This window comes from Herpailurus yagouaroundi, unplaced genomic scaffold, assembly GCF_014898765.1.
Source record: "Herpailurus yagouaroundi ecotype Mexico unplaced genomic scaffold, PumYag 100, whole genome shotgun sequence".
Taxonomy (NCBI): domain Eukaryota; kingdom Metazoa; phylum Chordata; class Mammalia; order Carnivora; family Felidae; genus Herpailurus; species Herpailurus yagouaroundi.
In genome coordinates, this window is record NW_024412391.1 from 36,499,072 (window position 1) to 36,516,466 (window position 17,395).

Sequence of the window (17,395 nt, forward strand, 5' to 3'; positions counted from 1 at the left end):
CTGCAAACTTGGGCAAACTTCCAAAGGGCCTGAGTCCAGCTTCTCTCAGGCAGACACTGACTCACCCTTTTCCGGGGGGTATCGGGAGAGGAATCTCTGGACTCCTACAGGTGACCTGACAGCCTCCCACTAGCCTCTAAGCCAGCTCCGCTTTGCTCAAACCCCTGTCCATTCCCTTCTGGAGGCCATGGTGGAGCCAAAGGGGAGGAAGTGTTCCAGCCGGTGTCCCCCACCTTCTCCAGCTCAACAAAGGCCCTGTTGCAGCCACTTGAGACACCGCATTACTGTAATTTATTCCTGCATTCCATTTCCTGACCCTCAGGTACACAGAATTGGATTATGGATGAATCACCATCCTTGGTTCATGACATTCTCTTGTTTTGGTCCACGTCTGACCTCCTATTGGAACTTCCTTGGGCTTTTGGTTTTACTTTTTAACGTAATAAGGACTGAAAAACCATCACTCAGAACAAAAGCTAGGACCAGGACAGAAACCTACAGTCTGCTCTGTGTGCCCCACGCCCACCTGTGTTTTCAAACACTGAAGTCCAGTCCCATAGCACATACGGCTCCAGGCCTCTGCTGTCCCTCTCACCATCTCAGAGCCACCCCAGGGAAGCTGGGTGAGAGGTAGTGCTACAGGGCTGGGCCGGGTCCAATCAGCCAGACCAGACAGGGCTCCCTTCTCATGGAGGAAGGAGAGTGGCTGGGATTGTACATCCAGAAACTTCTATTCACCTTTGATGAACCCAAGAGTCTCCCCCTCAGGACCGTTGACTGTGTTTGACATCGAGTGGGCTTACTGACTGGGTGGAACAAGGCCCAGGAATTCTGTGTTCCCTGGAAAGTTGGCCACTGATATTAGTCTTCCATGTAAGGGCAGCAGTTGCTCTGAGAGAGCTTACAGCCAACAGCCCATGATGGTGACCCCAAGCCGCCTGATCTAGCTGGAGGCTCAGCAACCACAAGCCAGATGAGCCACATTCTTTCTAATCCTTCCCCCTCTCTGTCTACCCCAAGACATACTAATTCCTTTAGAATAAATCAAAATGGGGGGCACCTGGGTGGCTCAGTCGGTTAAGTGTCTGACTTCAGCTCAGGTCATGATCCCACAGTTCATGGGTTCGAGCCTCACGTCGGGCTCTGTGCTGACAGCTCAGAGCCTGGAGCCTGTTTCTGATTCTGTGTCTCCCTCTCTCTCTGCCCCTTCCTCACTCTCACTCTGTCTCACTCTCAAAAATAAATAAACATTAAAAATAATTTTTTTTAGAATAAATCAAAATGGGAAGGAAGACTTTCCCAAATAGACCTTACCTGCTTGAAAATCCCTCAGACTTCTTCACTTTTGGAATACCTTGTTTTCCCCTCCCTCAGTACTGCCTGTATTAAAAGCCTTCTCTTGATAACAGAGAGCTTTCAGGTTGATCTTCAACCTAAGGTAGATTTCCTAAACAAAGGCAAAAAAAAAAAAAGCAGATCAGTGTGGTTTATTTAATCGAAACTTTATAAAGTCTCATTGTGTGGTCCTTTTGGGTCTGGGCACGGAACAATTAAGCAGTGGTATCGCACATTGCTGCAACCAGGGCAGGCTTGATGTCAAAATACAGGCAGTCAAAATACAAAATCGATTATTTCCTCTCCAAAGGGCCTTTTTTTTCAGGTTGTTCTCAGCCTAGAAGAAGCATAAGTCTAAAGACAAGAAAATTCTTCCCAGAGACACAGTACAACTCAGACAGATGGGGTGGTCAGGGCAGGCGAGCATCACAGAGCACGAAGCCATCCCGGGGTTCTGGGCAGCCCACCCCGCAGAGCCCACATCTCAACATCTACATCTGCACAGACCTGTGCAGTAGCACGGAGCAACCAGGACAGCAGGGCTCCTGAACATAGGGCCTAGAAACATGAAATTTGAGCAGTTGTAGCTAGAAAGAAAGAGACCCCTTTCCTTATTATTATATTTGAAGCCCTAGCAGAAGGGGTGAACCATCCAGAAGAGACTGGAGGGCGACAGGAAGTGTGTGGTACAGAAGATCAATAGAGAATGACAGAAGACACCATCAACTGGAAGGGACTGAAGCATTTCCCACAGCTCAATCTGGCTATGGTTTCACCAGCCATTAGTGTGACACGCTTGGAAGGAAATATGGGGGATACACCCTATATTTGTTTGTCCTTGGTGCATTCTCACTGAAGTTAATCATTCAATAGTTTATTCTGTAGCATGTGACTGGCTACAGGGGTGTAACTTAATCAGGGCTCTTCCGTATACAGGTTTGCCTAATTTGAAAGCCCGTTTCCAACCTGGGCAGGGCAGTCTCCGGAGCTGTGATGGGAAAATGGGAAACAGGGTCATCTGTGGTTGACATGCGAATGCAGGTGACATGAGCAGGGAATGCCTACTTGTTGGCTTCACCTGGGGATTGCTCTGGAGCCAATATGCTGCCAGCTGCTCCAGACAAACTACTGTCATTGGGGCTTCTGCATGGCCACGAGTGAAAGGGAGAAGTAGATTTTGAACAATGAATAATTTATTTTCCAGGTCAACTTTGGGATGCCAGTAATTTCATTTCCAGGACCATCTGCCTACAGCAGAGAGTGGCTTGCTGTGGGGGAGGGGATCTGTGCCCCATCCGGAGAGGAATGTCCTGCAGACAGCTGACAGTCTGCATTGGGGAATATTTATGGCATCTGCACAAGTGAAGGCCCATTTGTATTTGCATTCAAGGAAAGGATAGTAATAGATGCTTAATGAAACTCAAGTGGTATTAGAGCATGAGGCTCACGTTAAGGGGGTAACCTCAAGCTAATGAGCCTTATTAGTACAGAACAGCAGTAGCAGCCGCAGAAAGATGGGCAGTAGGGCATCAATGGTGGGGAAAGAAAGAGTACTTTTCGTTACAGCTGCATTTTTATGTGAACAGTTAAATGTGACGTGGAAACGTGAATAGGATATGACTGAAAAGCAAACCGGTTCATAGAAGAACCATGTGGAGAATGTTGCAAAAGAATTTTGAAATTAATGTTTGTATTAGTCTCCTATCCCTGCTCTAACAAATTACCACAAATGCAGGGGCTTAACCAACACAAATGTATTATCTTACAGTTTTAGAAGTCACGGGTCTGAGATGGTGTTTAAAGTCAAGGTAGCAGCAGGACTGCATTCCTTCTGGAGGCTCAAGGGGAGAATGTCTTTCCTTACCTTTTCCAGGTTCTAGTGACGGGTTTGTGGTCCCTTCCCCCATCTTCAAACCCAGCAGGGTGGTATCTTCAAGTTTCAATCTCTATTTCTCTCTCTCTCTCTCTCCACCACACCCCTCTGCTTCCATCACTACACCTCTGCCTCACCCTTGCAATGACTTTATAATTACAATGGGCCCACACAAATAATCCAAAATAATCTCTCCATCTCTCCATGATTCCCTTATTTGAATCTGCCAAGACCCTCTTACCAGGGAAGGTAACAAACATATTCCCAGGTTCAGGGAATTAGGATGTGAACAACCATGGGGGGTGAAAGCATTATTCTACCACGATGTTGTGTTGTAAACGGTGAATCTCAAAAAATAACTTATTTTGTAATAATTTTAGGCTTATAGAAACCTAAGGTAGTACAGGGTAGTACGCCTTTTTTTTTTTTTCAGAAATGGGTAAGCCTAGTATTTTTTTTTTAGTTTTATTTTTTATTTTTTAAAATTTACATCCAAATTAGTTAGCATATAGTGCAACAGTGATTTCAGGAGTAGATTCCTTAATGCCTCTTACCCATTTAGCCCATCCCCCCACCCAGAACCCAATTCCAGCAACCCTCAGTTTGTTCTCCATATTTATGAGTCTCTTCTGTTTTGGCCCCCTCCCTGTTTTTATATTAGTTTTGTTTCCCTTCCCTTATGTTCATCTGTTTTGTCTCTTAAAGTCCTCATATGAGTGAAGTCATAAGATTTTTGTCTTTCTCTAATTTCACTTAGCATAATACCCTCCAGTTCCATCCAGGTCGTCTCAAATGGCAAGATTTCATTCTTTTTGATTGCTGAGTAATACTCCATTGTATATATATACCACACCTTCATTATCCATTTACCCATCGATGGACATTTGGGCTCTTTCCATACTTTCGCTATTGTTGATAGTGCTGCTATAAACATGGGGATGCATGTGTCCCTTCGAAACAGCACACCTGTATCCCGTGGATACATTCATCCATTTTGAGTTTATTTTCATGTATGGTGTAAGAAAGTGATCCAGGTGCATTCTTCTGAATGTTGCTGTCCAGTTTTCCCAGCACCACTTGCTGAAGAGACTGTCTTTATTCCATTGGATATTCTTTCCTGCTTTGTCAAAGATTAGTTGGCCATACGTTTGTGGGTCCATTTCTGGGTTCTCTATTCTGTTCCATTGATCTGGGTGTCTGCTCTTGTGCCAAGTGAGCCTTTTGAAAACAGTGTTTTCATCTCTGTTCAGGTTGTACACATGTTTTTTGCATTGAAAATTATTTGCAAACAAATGAGCCATCTATGAAAGTGCTTTGTGTTCTTTGGAGAGAAAAAAAAGTGCTGTTTAGTGCAAGGCATTTGTGATACCCTGCTGCCTTCAGAGGAAAACCACACAGTGTTCTTTGATGGGAGTTTCCAGTCTCTTCCATCCCTGGGAACTTCTTGGGGCTGGTTCCTCAAGAGACAGGACCCAGACCTCATGACCATTATTGCCCCATGCAGACAAAGTTAAGATGACTTCTCTCTACCTGTTGGAAAGCACATTCCACTCAGAAAGTCCTTCTCAGTGTCACCTACTTCCTGTTTCCTTCAATTGTTTCTTTGGATGCTTCTAGGCATTTGCCTACTTGTAACTGGCTGGGCAAGTGGTACCTGGGAAGCTTTGCCAGGTAGTTTGCCTGAGTCATCTGTGCCTGTATGGTGAGATCCTCAGGGATGCTTCATGGGAGTCTTAGGGACACTGTGATCCCTTCACCAGCTCCTGCTTAAGAATCTTCCCCTGCTACAGATTCTGGCTCTGGAATAGAACTAACCCTGATGGTGATGGGAGGCTGGTGATGGGCATGATGGCTTCCAAACCCAGGTGTGCATCAGGATCACCTGATGTGCTTTGCAGGAAATACACCACAAGATGACTCTGGAACATCTTGTTGCTCAAGAAAGCAAGGGAGGCACCTGGATGATTCAGTCAGTTAAATGACCAACTTAGGCTCAGGTCATGGTCTCATGGTTCGTGGGTTCAAGCCCCGCGTCAGGCTCTGTCCTGATAGCTCAGAGCCTGGAGCCTGCTTCGGATTCTGTGTTTCCCTCTCTTTCTGCTCCTCCCCCACTCATTCTCTGTCTCTGTCTCAAAACTAAATAAAACGTTAAAGAAAATTAAATTAAAAAATCAAGGAATTAAAGAGTGATGGGAACATGTCAAAAGGACACAGGGACCAGACTGAAAGCTGAATCTGGGACAATTTGAACATCGCAATAAATAGTGATAGTAATGGATTATAAGCCACTGAATAAATGAATAAAAAAGCTGCCCCTAGTCCATACTCATTTGTATAATTAGCTAAACAAGTAAATAATCAGAGGAGGTTCTTGCTAATATATGTGTGTATATATTTATATATATATACATATATATATGTGTATATATATATACACACACACACACACACACACACATATACCCCATGCCAGAGATTCACCTGCTAAAACGCTGCCTCAATAGATCTAGAGTGGGGCCCAGGCACAGCAGTTATAGAAGGACCTGAAGTATTTGTCGTGTCATTCACTCTTCATCTGTTGAAACCTGTGTGTCAGGTGATGTACAAGTTGGGAAACCAAAGGGCAAAAACGTCCTGCTCTCCTGGAGCTCAGGGCAGAGGTGCTACTTAGACATCTAAACAATCCCCTGGGAGGTGGGCTCTGGGGTCTCGGAGCCCCGAAGAATGAAGAGGACTTTGCCAGGTGGAGGGGGAGAAAAGGGCATTCAAGACCTAGGGAAAAGCAAAGGTGTGGAGGAGGGCAGGGCGTGAGGGTGATCTTATCACGCAGGCAGTGAGTGTACCACAGGATTGCGACAGTGGAGGGCGAGAACAGTTCGCACAGACTCTGGAGCACACGCCCTGAGCCAGGCAGTGGCCTGGGCACGCTTCGTCTACGGAGCCCTGGAATCTTCACCACAGCCACACTTGACACGGAAGGACACAACAGAGCGAGACTGAGGGACTTGCTGAAAGTCACACTGCTGGCACTCTGGAACACACACTTTTAACCCTTTGCTGGGCTTTAAATCCTTGCTTTTCAACTGACCAGCGGTCTTGGTCTCCCCTGGGAACTTAGTAGACGTGCAGAATCTCAGAAAACCTGCACTTCAACTTGATCCCCAGGATAGTCACACGCACCTTGAAGTCTGAAAAGTGTCAGTGTAGGTAGGTCTCTCTGATGTCTGCTAGGAGGATGGACCTAGATAGGGACAGTGGGTGGGGAGTTGGCAAGACCAGGTGGAGGTCTGTCATGGTGCTCTTATGAGGGGGGAAGGGGCCTGGTGGCACTGACACGGTGCTAAACTGGTCTCCCCCACACGGGCTTTCTCTCCACATCGTGACTGGAAGTTCCTACGGTGCTGTCTCCAGCAGATCTAGCATGGCGATGTCCATCCATCAAGTCAACAGATGTAGGCCGACTCAGCGTTCTGTGGATGGATCACTGACTCCAGACTTGGAGCCATGAGATTGCCCACGGCTTCGCACGCTTTCTGCAATTCCACCTCCTTCATCCGAGCGCTGACCTCACATCCACAGGGATATCTGCCCTCCTGCTGGCCTGTCCAGTCACTTCCTGGGCTCAGCCTCTTCCTGCTGCCTCAGTCATTCCAGTGGCAGGTGTGAGCCATGAAGGTGATACTTAGTGGCAGGAGGGAAGTGAGTGTGGGAGCCCACACAGTGACCAGGCCATCCACTCCCTATTGATGGCTGGAACATCACTCATCACTGAATAAAGAAAACCCTATGGCCATTGTCACTGTCCTCATTGTAGGAAGAAAAAAAAAAAAAAGTATCCCAAAGCAGCAGTAACTATTATAGAATTGTGCATTTTCTGTTGTGGGGAGCTTTGTCCAACCAAGAAAGCTAGATATGGATGTATGTCAAATGGTGTAATTTCTCTGAGTTTCCACAATCACTGGTGACTTCCACATTATTAAGAACTCACTATTAACCCCCAAGTGACCTCAGTTCTGGGCTTTCATTCTTGGCTGCGGGGCTGCTGGTGTTTTTGCCCGGCAGTTTGCCCCGATGAATGCTGTTCTGCTTTTCTTTTCCCTGGTTAGGATTTAAACTGAGGATTTGAGTGTGAACTACAATGTATTTCCATTAAAGGCATTTCTATTGCCATGGGGGAAATAACTCCAAGACATTCTGATATTCCCATGACTCAATCATAATTAATATTAATAATAATTACTAACATTTATTGATGTTCCCTCCCTAAAAATTTCTGCTGTCATTAACTTACCCCAAATTCCCTAGGAAACAGGAGAGACCTGGTTCTTTTCCCTTTAGCACCCTTGAGCACAGGGACTGTGTTTCTCGTCTCAGAATCTCACTGGCCAAGTGGTTAGCTCAATGAGTGAACACTCTGGCTGCTTTCAACCCAAGAAATCCTGTATCTAAGAAAACAGACTGTGGAGCAAGCAGAGAGAGAGCTCCAGGGTGGGGCAGCACTGACCACTGGCCCATCCACACACTCTTTCTGTTATATGGACGGAGAGGGGGAGCCAGCAGAAGAGAAAGAAACCACTGAAGCAATAAGATACTATTGCAAAGCTCTCTGGGAATTAGGAGATGGTAATTTTGCAGAATAATGGATGACCAGGTTTCTCAATATCAAAACCACTGAAAAGATGAGCATCTCTAATCAAGATAGTCAGGTGACATCCCAGGGTAGAGATTTGGTGAGACTAGGGAAGGAGGGTGTGGCGAGCCATGACTGGGGGTGTGTGTTTAGCTGTGCCCTGGCCCAATTCATTCATATTCCCGAACCCCCTGCCCAGCCTTGACCACTGGGGCCCTACCCCCTAGCCACAGGAGCCTAACAGGGCTAACTTTTCTGCCCCCACCCCCCCCTTTTATCTAGTGCAGCCCTTGTCAATCATCCAAGTCCATGAGCAACACCAGTCTTCAGTCTCCAGGGTTCCTTTCCCTCTTAGTGACCCCATTAGAACTCCACCACCGTGGAGCCCAGATAACCTACTCTTGACCTCTCTGTGGCTCCTTCTCCTTATCTGGAAATGGGATAAATTTTAACTGGAAGAATACGTTGAAGGCACTTTGCTTAGTGCTTCAGAGCATTAAATAGCCAAGCCTGGAATTCTTGTTGTGCTGTCATTCATACTCCACCCTCTCAGCATAGGCCACAGGCAAGGACAGGAAGGGCGGCGGGAACCTGCCTGATTTCACAAAGAGCTTGGTTCAGGAATGCCGAGCCAGGTGGAGGGAAATGACGTCTGGCCCTTCCCAGGTGAAGGTGCCCTTTGCCTTTGGGAAAAAACTGTTTAATTTGGGGAGGATCCCAAACAAAGAAGGCTCCAGAACAAGAGAGGTGGGGTTCGAGAGCAAAGGCAACTGCCCACCAGCCAAGCTTCCTTCCACGGTGGAGTGGACACAGGTTCCCCAGGTTCTGGGGTGACGAGGGCATCCAGCCAGTCTCTCCCTGCCTCATCTCAGATGGCAAAAATTAGCATCCCCCTCTGTGTTCTCTGCGGTCTCCTGACAAAAGTTAAAACAAACTGCGATCCACAAAAACTTAGTGTTTGGCACTATTATTAGTGAATTAAATCATTAGCTTAAGGGTGAAAATGCCGTGCCAGTGTGCAGAGTAGATATTCTACCACCTTCTACAGGAACTGAAATCCCACTGTGTGTCAGAAGAGTCAGTTGGGAAAGGAAAGGCTCAGTGTGTTCCAGGGAAACACAGGTGCGGGGAGCACTGTTCGCGATCCACAAGAACTGTCACACGGGGGGCAAGGCGCAAGCTTCCCAACCCGCCTGTGCCAGGGACTTTGCCACAATGCAGGACTCCTGTCTCAGAAGGACAAGAGAAAGTGTTCTGGCCTTAAGCCTTGCCAGGTGGGAATGACCTTTACTGTGTGAGTTTGGAAGGAATCTGCCCCAGACACTTTTGTTTTGCATGGTTTTACAACAATCTTAAAGTGTTCTTTAGGGTTTGAAGTCCTCTCTGGGCTCTGGAACAGCAGGGGGTTGTAGGTGGGGTGGGTTGTTAATGGTATTTCTGAAAGGAGAATCTCCAGCCCTTGGTAGTAGACAGTTGGTCTCCCAGTAGTCAGATTCTTATTGCTGGAAACCTAGACCTAGGCCTTGAAGTCCACTTGACGTTGGAGAACATCCCCTGAATAACGCCATGGCTGGCACTGAAATGCTCTAAGGATGGATGGGCTTTAGGTTCCAGATTTCAAAGAGGATTCTAGGCACCAACAGCATTCAAAAGCAAGTGGGAGGAAGGGAAGGGGGTCCCATTTACAGAGCGCTTTATGGACAAGGTGCTGTAAACTTGTCTTTATTCCTCACATGAACACCCTGAGACAGGGCTTAGAGTGTCCCTTTCAGAGATAATGAAGCCAAGCCCTCGCTTCGATGAAGTAAACTTGCCCAGTGTCCCAGGGCTTGCAGTCAGTTGCCAGACTCTAAAACCCCTATCCTATGCCCTATATCACAATGGCTCCCGTACTAATGTTCCCCATCAAGGGACTTCACAGGGGTTGGCTAACAATCCATCACAGATGTGGGTGGGTACTGTGGCATACCACTTGTCCCGCCCTGCAAGTTTTGTGTCTAGCTCTGTAAGGGGCTGAATTGTGTCCCCTGCAAAAGACATGTCCAATCCTTACCCCTGGTGCCTGCGAATGTGACCTTATTTGGAAATGGGGTCTTTGCAGGGGTTATTAAGTCAAGGATCTTGAAATAAGATGTTTCTGGACTTAGAGTGAGCCCTAAGGCCAATGACCGGTATCCTTATAAGAGAAAAGGAATGGAGAACTAACTCACAGAGACACGGGGAGCAGGCCACATGAAGATGAAGTCAGAGATGGCAGTGACATGGCTACAAGCCAAGGGATGCCAAGCATCGCCAGCAGCTACCAGAAGGTGAAGAAAGGCATGACATAGATCCTCCCTCAGAGCCTCCGAGAGAAATCAACCCTGCTCACCGGATTTCAGACCTGTAGCCTCCAGCACTGTGGGAGAATCAATTTCTGTTGGTCTAAGCCACGTGTGTTGCAGTAACTTGTTAGGGCCGCCTAGGACACGGGTACAGGCTGATCTCTGTAGTGAGAGGTGTTTAAGCCATTTCTTATGTAATGTGACTGCATGTTCCTTCTAGACGCTGACCTGAACCTGTGCTAGCTCCACTGAGCCTCTCCCTCACTCTATAAGGTGGGTGCCGTTATTATCGTGTTCATTTTCTGGAAAGAAACAGACATAAGTCATCAGGTCCCAGCTGAGCTGGTGCCTAGTGGGTCAAACTCTGATCCAGGCAGTGAAGCCCCATGACCCACACCCTCAGACGGTGATGAGTCGGGGGTGGGTAACGCCTGTCCGGGGCACAGAGGGCATGGAGGAGGCTCAGCCCTGGTTCCAGGGTTGGCCCAGCCTCACAGTGGGCCTCAGAGCTGCACGGGACCACTGGTGGCACCCAAGGCTTACCCTCTGCTCCCTCCCCACTTAGTGGACCAGGGAGGAACAGTACTTTCCCTAAGGAACCCACCTCCACCTGACAGTCTGTGAGCACATCCGGCTGCTCGTTCCTTGTGTCCTGGAAGTGCCCAGGGAGTGGGGTTTCCTCCCTCTGGAGCAGCTGCAAAGACTCCAGACCAAGGCGCCTCTCCTGCCCTTCCCCCCAGGTTTATCCAGCGAGGATTTAGATGAGCAGAAGACCCCACAAATGCAACCTACAAAGTCCGCTATCCCTTATAGTGATTCCTGAAGGCCCAAAGCTCTGAAAACCCAAACCTTAGGCGTTGCCAATTTGGTAGCAAAAACCTGACCTAAATTCATACGCAACTCTTTACGATCTATATCTATCCCCCTTGGCGTGAATATTTCACTGGAGAAGTATTAGTAGGATTCATTTCAGGGCACTGCCCCATATGCCACCAGCTATTAGGTAAGACAGGACATATGCACTACGATTTCTTTATAAAATCAGGAAAGGCTGAATTTTCAACTTCTGGTTTTGAAACATATCTGGTCCGAGAACTTAAGGTTAGAGTTTGGGGTCTTCTTCCGTTTTCTCCAGGCCTGTCCTCTGCCTAAGAGGGGTGAGACACGTGAGGGACAGAGAACAAACCCAGTTTCTCTCTTCCAACGGAGGGGGTGAGTGTAGACATGTTTCATTCTTAGAAAAAGGTTTAATTTGAAGTTAAGCTTGCATTAAGGAAGAAAAGTAGAGTTTATCAAGTCGGGGAGACCTGGGTGCAAACTCAAGGTTAAAAGTTCCTGACTCTATTGCACCTATGCGATAATGTGCAAAACATCTGTAAAATGGGAACATTGCACCCACCATGCAGGGCTCTGTGGGTGGGAGTATTAAAGCAGCAGGGTGAAGGAAAAGCACAGTGACTCCATAAACACGCCCCCTCCTTCATGAAACTCCTCCACCAGGGTGCCTGTGTGGCTCAGTTGGTTGAGTGTTCAACTCTTGGACTCTTGATTTTGGCTCACGGTTTGTGAGTTTGAGCCCCACATTGGGCTCTGCGCTGACAGTGCGGAGCCTGCTTGGGATTCTCTCTCTCTCTCTCTCTGCCCCTCCCCTCTTTCTCGCTCTCTCTCAAAATAAATAAACTTTAGAAATTCCTCCTCTAAAGCTGGCCAAAGTGTAAATTCTCAGAAAGAAATATTCTTTCCAATTCTTAGCTATAGGTATTTGACACTTCTAACCAAGAGATTAGTCTCATGGTGTCATAATCAGACTTCCAATAAATTATCACAGGACTTTAGGGGCTCTGCCAGTCTGGGGTGCCAGCCCCAGCACATCTGGGGACAGAGACCAAGGGCAGTGAAGGCCACCCCAAGGCTTGCACTTGACTAATGCGTTTCATTATTAAAGGAGGTATCTATTTTTTTTTCAATATATGAAGTTTATTGTCAAATTGGTTTCTATACAACACCCAGTGCTCATCCCAAAAGGTGCCCTCCTCAATACCCATCACCCACCCTCCCCTCCCTCCCACCCCACATCAACCTCCAGTTTGTTCTCAGTTTTTAAGAGTCTCTTATGCTTTGGCTCTCTCCCACGCTAAGGAGATATCTATTTTAAATATCCTTTCCACAGGTTTGAGCCCCCAGGAGACTCTGGAGAAGGCAATTTCCAAAGGACAGGGCGTGTGACGTTAAAAGACCCTGGAGATTTGCAGGGTGAACTTTCACAGGAGCTACTCCCCTGACACAGAGAGAGGGCCTAGGAAATGATGCTGGAGAGAACAAAAGATCTAGAATACACATTTTCTTTTATTCAGCCAGTTTCTTCTTGTTTTATTTGAAAATATAGGGTCTTTTCCCAGATTTATATTATTGTCACTAAACCAATGGTCTCATCAAGCTAACCCATAAAAAATATTTGGGGTCTTTAATTGTCCAAGGGCTGGCAGGAAGCAAAGGTGAGTTACTTCCCCCCACTCCCCCCGCCTCCACTACAGGCCCCTGCCCTGCCCGATGATACACTGCACTTCACATTTCTTTTTTTTTTTTTTTTTTTCAACGTTTTATTTATTTTTGGGACAGAGAGAGACAGAGCATGAACGGGCAAGGGGCAGAGAGAGAGGGAGACACAGAATCGGAAACAGGCTCCAGGCTCTGAGCCATCAGCCCAGAGCCCGACGCGGGGCTCGAACTCACGGACCGTGAGATCGTGACCTGGTTGAAGTCGGACGCCTAACCGACTGCGCCACCCAGGCGCCCCTGCACTTCACATTTCATATGAGGCTGTGAACTTAACCTTGAGGACCTGTGCTCTGGGAGAGGGGAGATTCCATTTATATTTTATCCTGAGAGATATGTGCTGCCTACAAGTCTTGAAGTGACTTCAGGACCAGGACCACTATTTTTATTCCCCTGGTTTTCAAAGGGGGAGGTGAAGCTTCCTGATGCTTATTTATCTTCACAAGGGAATGCTGCAGCCAAGTTATACATCGGTCAGTTTTGGACAATGATGGAAGGAGATAGAACACTCTTACAAGCCAACAGTGCTAGCTCTCCCCTTTTCATTCTGCCCCTCGTACCTGAGGGTAACAGGTGTTCACACTTAGGAGTCTCCTGTCCTGGAAGGGCGTGCTAGAATCTCCTGGCGGGCCAAGAGGATGACAGGGAGAGGGTTGTGTAGTTTGGGCAGAAATCTGCTTACAGTAGTGACTTTCAGATGACCTTCCCTCCCCCTGAGAATCACCAAGCACTGGGACAATTCATTCCTTAATTCCTTCACACTCTCATTCATCCAGCAACTTTTTGGCCCACAGCACAGACACAGCTCCTTTTACTACCATGGTTTTGCACAGGCTGCTTAAAAGGGCTTCTATTTGGGGTGCCTGGGTGGCTCAGTCGGTTAAGTGTCTGACTTTGGCTCAGGCCGGCTTCAGCTCAGGTCACGATCTCACAGTTTGTGAGCTTGAGCCCAGCATTGGGGTCTGTGCTGATAGTATGAAGCCTGCTTTGGATTCTCTGTCTCCCTCTCTCTCTCTGCCCTTCCCTCTCTCATGCTCGTTGTCTCTCTCTCTCTCTCTCTCTCTCTCTCTCTTTTCTCTCTCTCTCAAAATAGATACATTTAAAAACAGGGAGGGGGCTGATGTTCATTCTTTAAAACCCAGAATCAAATGTCACCCTGTCAAATGTTTTCTGCTTCTTCCCTCTCACCTCCAAATGCCCTGAACAAAGCAGTTCTCTACTATGTTGATTATTCTAAATCTAAAATTGATTCATTTTTCCGCCTTTCTAGTCCTGCAGCCAGTGAACTCCTGGGGGGAAATGGATCACTCTGTCTTATTAGCCTCTGTATGCCCAGCCCCTCATCGGAGCCTAGCAGAAGGAGCTCAGTAGATATCACTCCGTGAGTGATTTAATGAAGCATTTTTCAGGGCAAACATTTTCTAAGTGTGATCAATTAAAATGCACGTGTCGGGGTGGGGAGCAAGGACTGACCGCTCACATGACAAACTCTGCTGAGCGAACTTGGCCCTGGGACTTCTTTAACCAGGTGCCAGGAGGATGTGCAGGGAGGTGCCATTGAGCAGGAGTAGCGGACACTGCAGTGCCCTGCCAGCAGCCCCTCAGCCCCTCCTACTGGTTCCGTGTGCCCACGTCACTCCTGAACTTTGCTCTCTCATCCCTGTGACCCTTTTCAGAGAACTGCCCTTGGGTTCCTGGAGCTGGCTGGGCAGCCGGGGCAGGGCACTGGGAGCGCCTGGGGACTCCCTCCAGAGTGACTGTCAGCACCTGACTGCTGCGGGTGGTTGTGAATGCTCAGCTCCCTCGCCTGAAGGGAAAATTCCAAGATTCAACTGGGTTCTAGAGCTTTCTGCAGGATCCGGATCAAGTTGGGGCTGGGAATTTGCCTGAAACTGACCTCTTACCGGCTTCCTCTCTCTTCTCCATCCTGTCCTTTCCTCCTCCCCACCTCCCTCACCAGCACTCCCTTAACAAATAAAGAGCTGCGGCTGGGGTGGGGACTTTCTTCTGTGCCTCAGCTTTGAGGTTTGTAAAATGGAGACTAAACTGTATCTATTTTTATTGTGAGGATTCAATGAAGTGATCCTTGTAAAACCCAACACAGAGCATGACACTTAGCAAGCATTTTAGCAACAGAACTCTCACGTTGTAGCTAGCACCCTGGCACCCCCCCCCCCCCCCCCCCCCCACAAAAAAGGCTGCATTTTCCACTTCCCACCCTAGTAGGTTGATGTAGCTGAGTAAGTCCAGGCCTGTTGGATTTGAGCAGAAGTGCTGAATGCCGCGTGCAGGTAATGTCCCTTGAAGGTAAGGGGGAATACTCCACTCGGGCTGGCTGGAATGTGGGGGTGACAGTGGGAATTGGCACAGCCAGCCTTGACAGTGAGGTAGAAGCAGCTCGCAGAACAAAGGGGCCCAGGACCTGGACACCCCTGAGCCACCCTACGGCCTGAAACCCCCTACTCAGTTACACAAGAGAGAAACTTCTGATTTACGACATTGTATTCGCATAGGGGCCTCTTTATAACAGGGGCCAAACCTGTGCCTTTACTTCTACGGTCACCTGGTGGAATGATTACTTGAGGAGAAAACTCTGAAATGTCTCCTAAAATAGCCCACTCTAGCACTGGAAAGAGGAGACTCTTGCTTACCTGCACCATTTCTCTCCCTTCCCTCACTTTGTCTCTCTTTTTGCGCGAAGATGGGATAAGAATAGGAAGGTATGGGGCGCCTGGGTGGCACAGTCGGTTAAGCGTCCGACTTCAGCCAGGTCACGATCTCGCGGTCCGTGAGTTCGAGCCCCGCGTCGGGCTCTGGGCTGATGGCTCGGAGCCTGGAGCCTGTTTCCGATTCTGTGTCTCCCTCTCTCTCTGCCCCTCCCCCGTTCATGCTCTGTCTCTCTCTGTCCCAAAAATAAATAAACGTTGAAACAAAAAAATTAAAAAAAAAAAAAAAAAAAAGAATAGGAAGGTATGTTATAAGAGAGAAAATCAAGGAATGACAGCTCTAAAGAGGAGGTAACTTCAAGTTTGCACTTGAGCTGGTAGAAATAAAGGGAAAGTAGACGGGGGTGGGTAGACCCTGCCCAGAAAACAATTGTACACACGTGCTAATTCTAGAACACTTCTCTGCTGCCCTTTCCCTCACTTCCAAAGCTCATCAACAGAAGCGGAATGAACCTGTCACCTTCCTCCCACAGAGCCCGTCTCTGATGCAATGGCAGTTGGAGACCCTGTTGCCGATGCTGCAACACTTTGTAATTTTGTATAAAAGTCATGTAGTGATTGCGGCAATTTTTCCAAAAGCGAAAATACTCAGAAGAGATTCGTTTACTTAATTAGGGAATGGACACCACTACTCAGTTCACGGTGTTTACTTGGTCCCTGCTACTGCCCAGGGGCAAGCTGGTGTCCTGAGGCATGGAATATGGACATTCTTTTTATTTAGAAGGGCCTGAGGCACAGGCAAGGAGGCATTAAGGAGGAAAGATGGCTTTCTGGCTTGGTCCACCCTCTAGGGCCAAGCTGTTCAACTTTAGCACTGCTGACATTTTGGATTGGGTAATTCTTTGCCGTAGGGGGCTGTCCTGTGCACTGCACGATGTTTAGCAGTCTCCCTGGCTTCTACCCAGTAGACACCACTAACACTACCACCTTCCCAGATGTGAAAACAGAAAATGTCTCCAGACGTCACCAAATGTCCACTGGGATGTAGGTGCAAACTCACCCCTTGTTCCCGACCACCGATCTAGGGTCTGGCTAGGGAGAAAGGAAGTTGTGTTTTTAGTTTGGTTTTTGTTTTCCCTAAAAACATCTCCAAACAGTTAGGACCGGGGAACAAACAATTATGGGCCCAACTGATAGAGCGAAGCTCAAAGGGTAGCAACCATTCTCTGATCTTTAACAGAAGTCCAAAACACAGACTATCCCCCAGAGACCACTTGGAGGCCTGCAAGCAAGGGCAGTGAACAGGCCTGAAAGGAAAGAGCAGCGGAAGAAGAAAAAAGCAGATGCCCGGGGCGCCTGGGTGGCGCAGTCGGTTAAGCGTCCGGCTTCAGCCAGGTCACGATCTCGCGCTCCGGGAGTTCGAGCCCCACGTCGGGCTCTGGGCTGATGGCTCGGAGCCTGGAGCCTGTTTCCGATTCTGTGTCTCCCTCTCTCTCTGCCCCTCCCCCGTTCATGCTCTGTCTCTCTCTGTCCCAAAAATAAATAAAAACTTTGAAAAAAAAAAAAGCAGATGCCTGATAGTACCTGATTTCAGTCAATAATGGCTCTCTCATTCCTTGTCTGCCAGTGACTGATCTATGGATGCCATATGATCCCGGGAAAGATATTCTTCCCTGACAATAGGTAGCTGGGGACAAAGACCCCTTTCTGCTCTTCTCTCCTCATCCCATCCAATGCAAGGATGGAATTGTGGAGCTGCAGCAGCCATTTTGCAACCAAGAGACAACAACCAGAGATCAGAGTCTATTGAAAACCTATGGAAAGAGTCCACGTGGTGATATGGCTGAGCCAATGAACCAACTTTAGGACCATCTACCTTTAAGCTTCTTGTCAAGTAAACAGTATATGTCCTATGACTTAAGCTAGGGTTAGCTGGGTTTTCTGTCATTTACAACCAAAGACATTACTAATCAATGGAAATGTTTTCAACTAAAATTAATAGCATACCCGA

The 17,395-nt window shown here is 47.8% G+C and overlaps 1 protein-coding gene across 3 annotated transcripts in view; it reads right to left on the reverse strand.

Annotated features, from left to right (window-relative positions):
* The window catches only part of EEPD1 (endonuclease/exonuclease/phosphatase family domain containing 1), a 206,860-nt gene that overhangs the window by 158,326 nt on the left and 31,139 nt on the right, over positions 1-17,395 (reverse strand). For all 3 annotated transcript variants that reach the window (XM_040472254.1, XM_040472252.1, XM_040472255.1), the window contains one exon: positions 1,315-1,447. The gene's annotated coding sequence lies outside the window, so the exon portion shown is untranslated. The remainder of the gene's footprint in view (positions 1-1,314; positions 1,448-17,395) is intronic.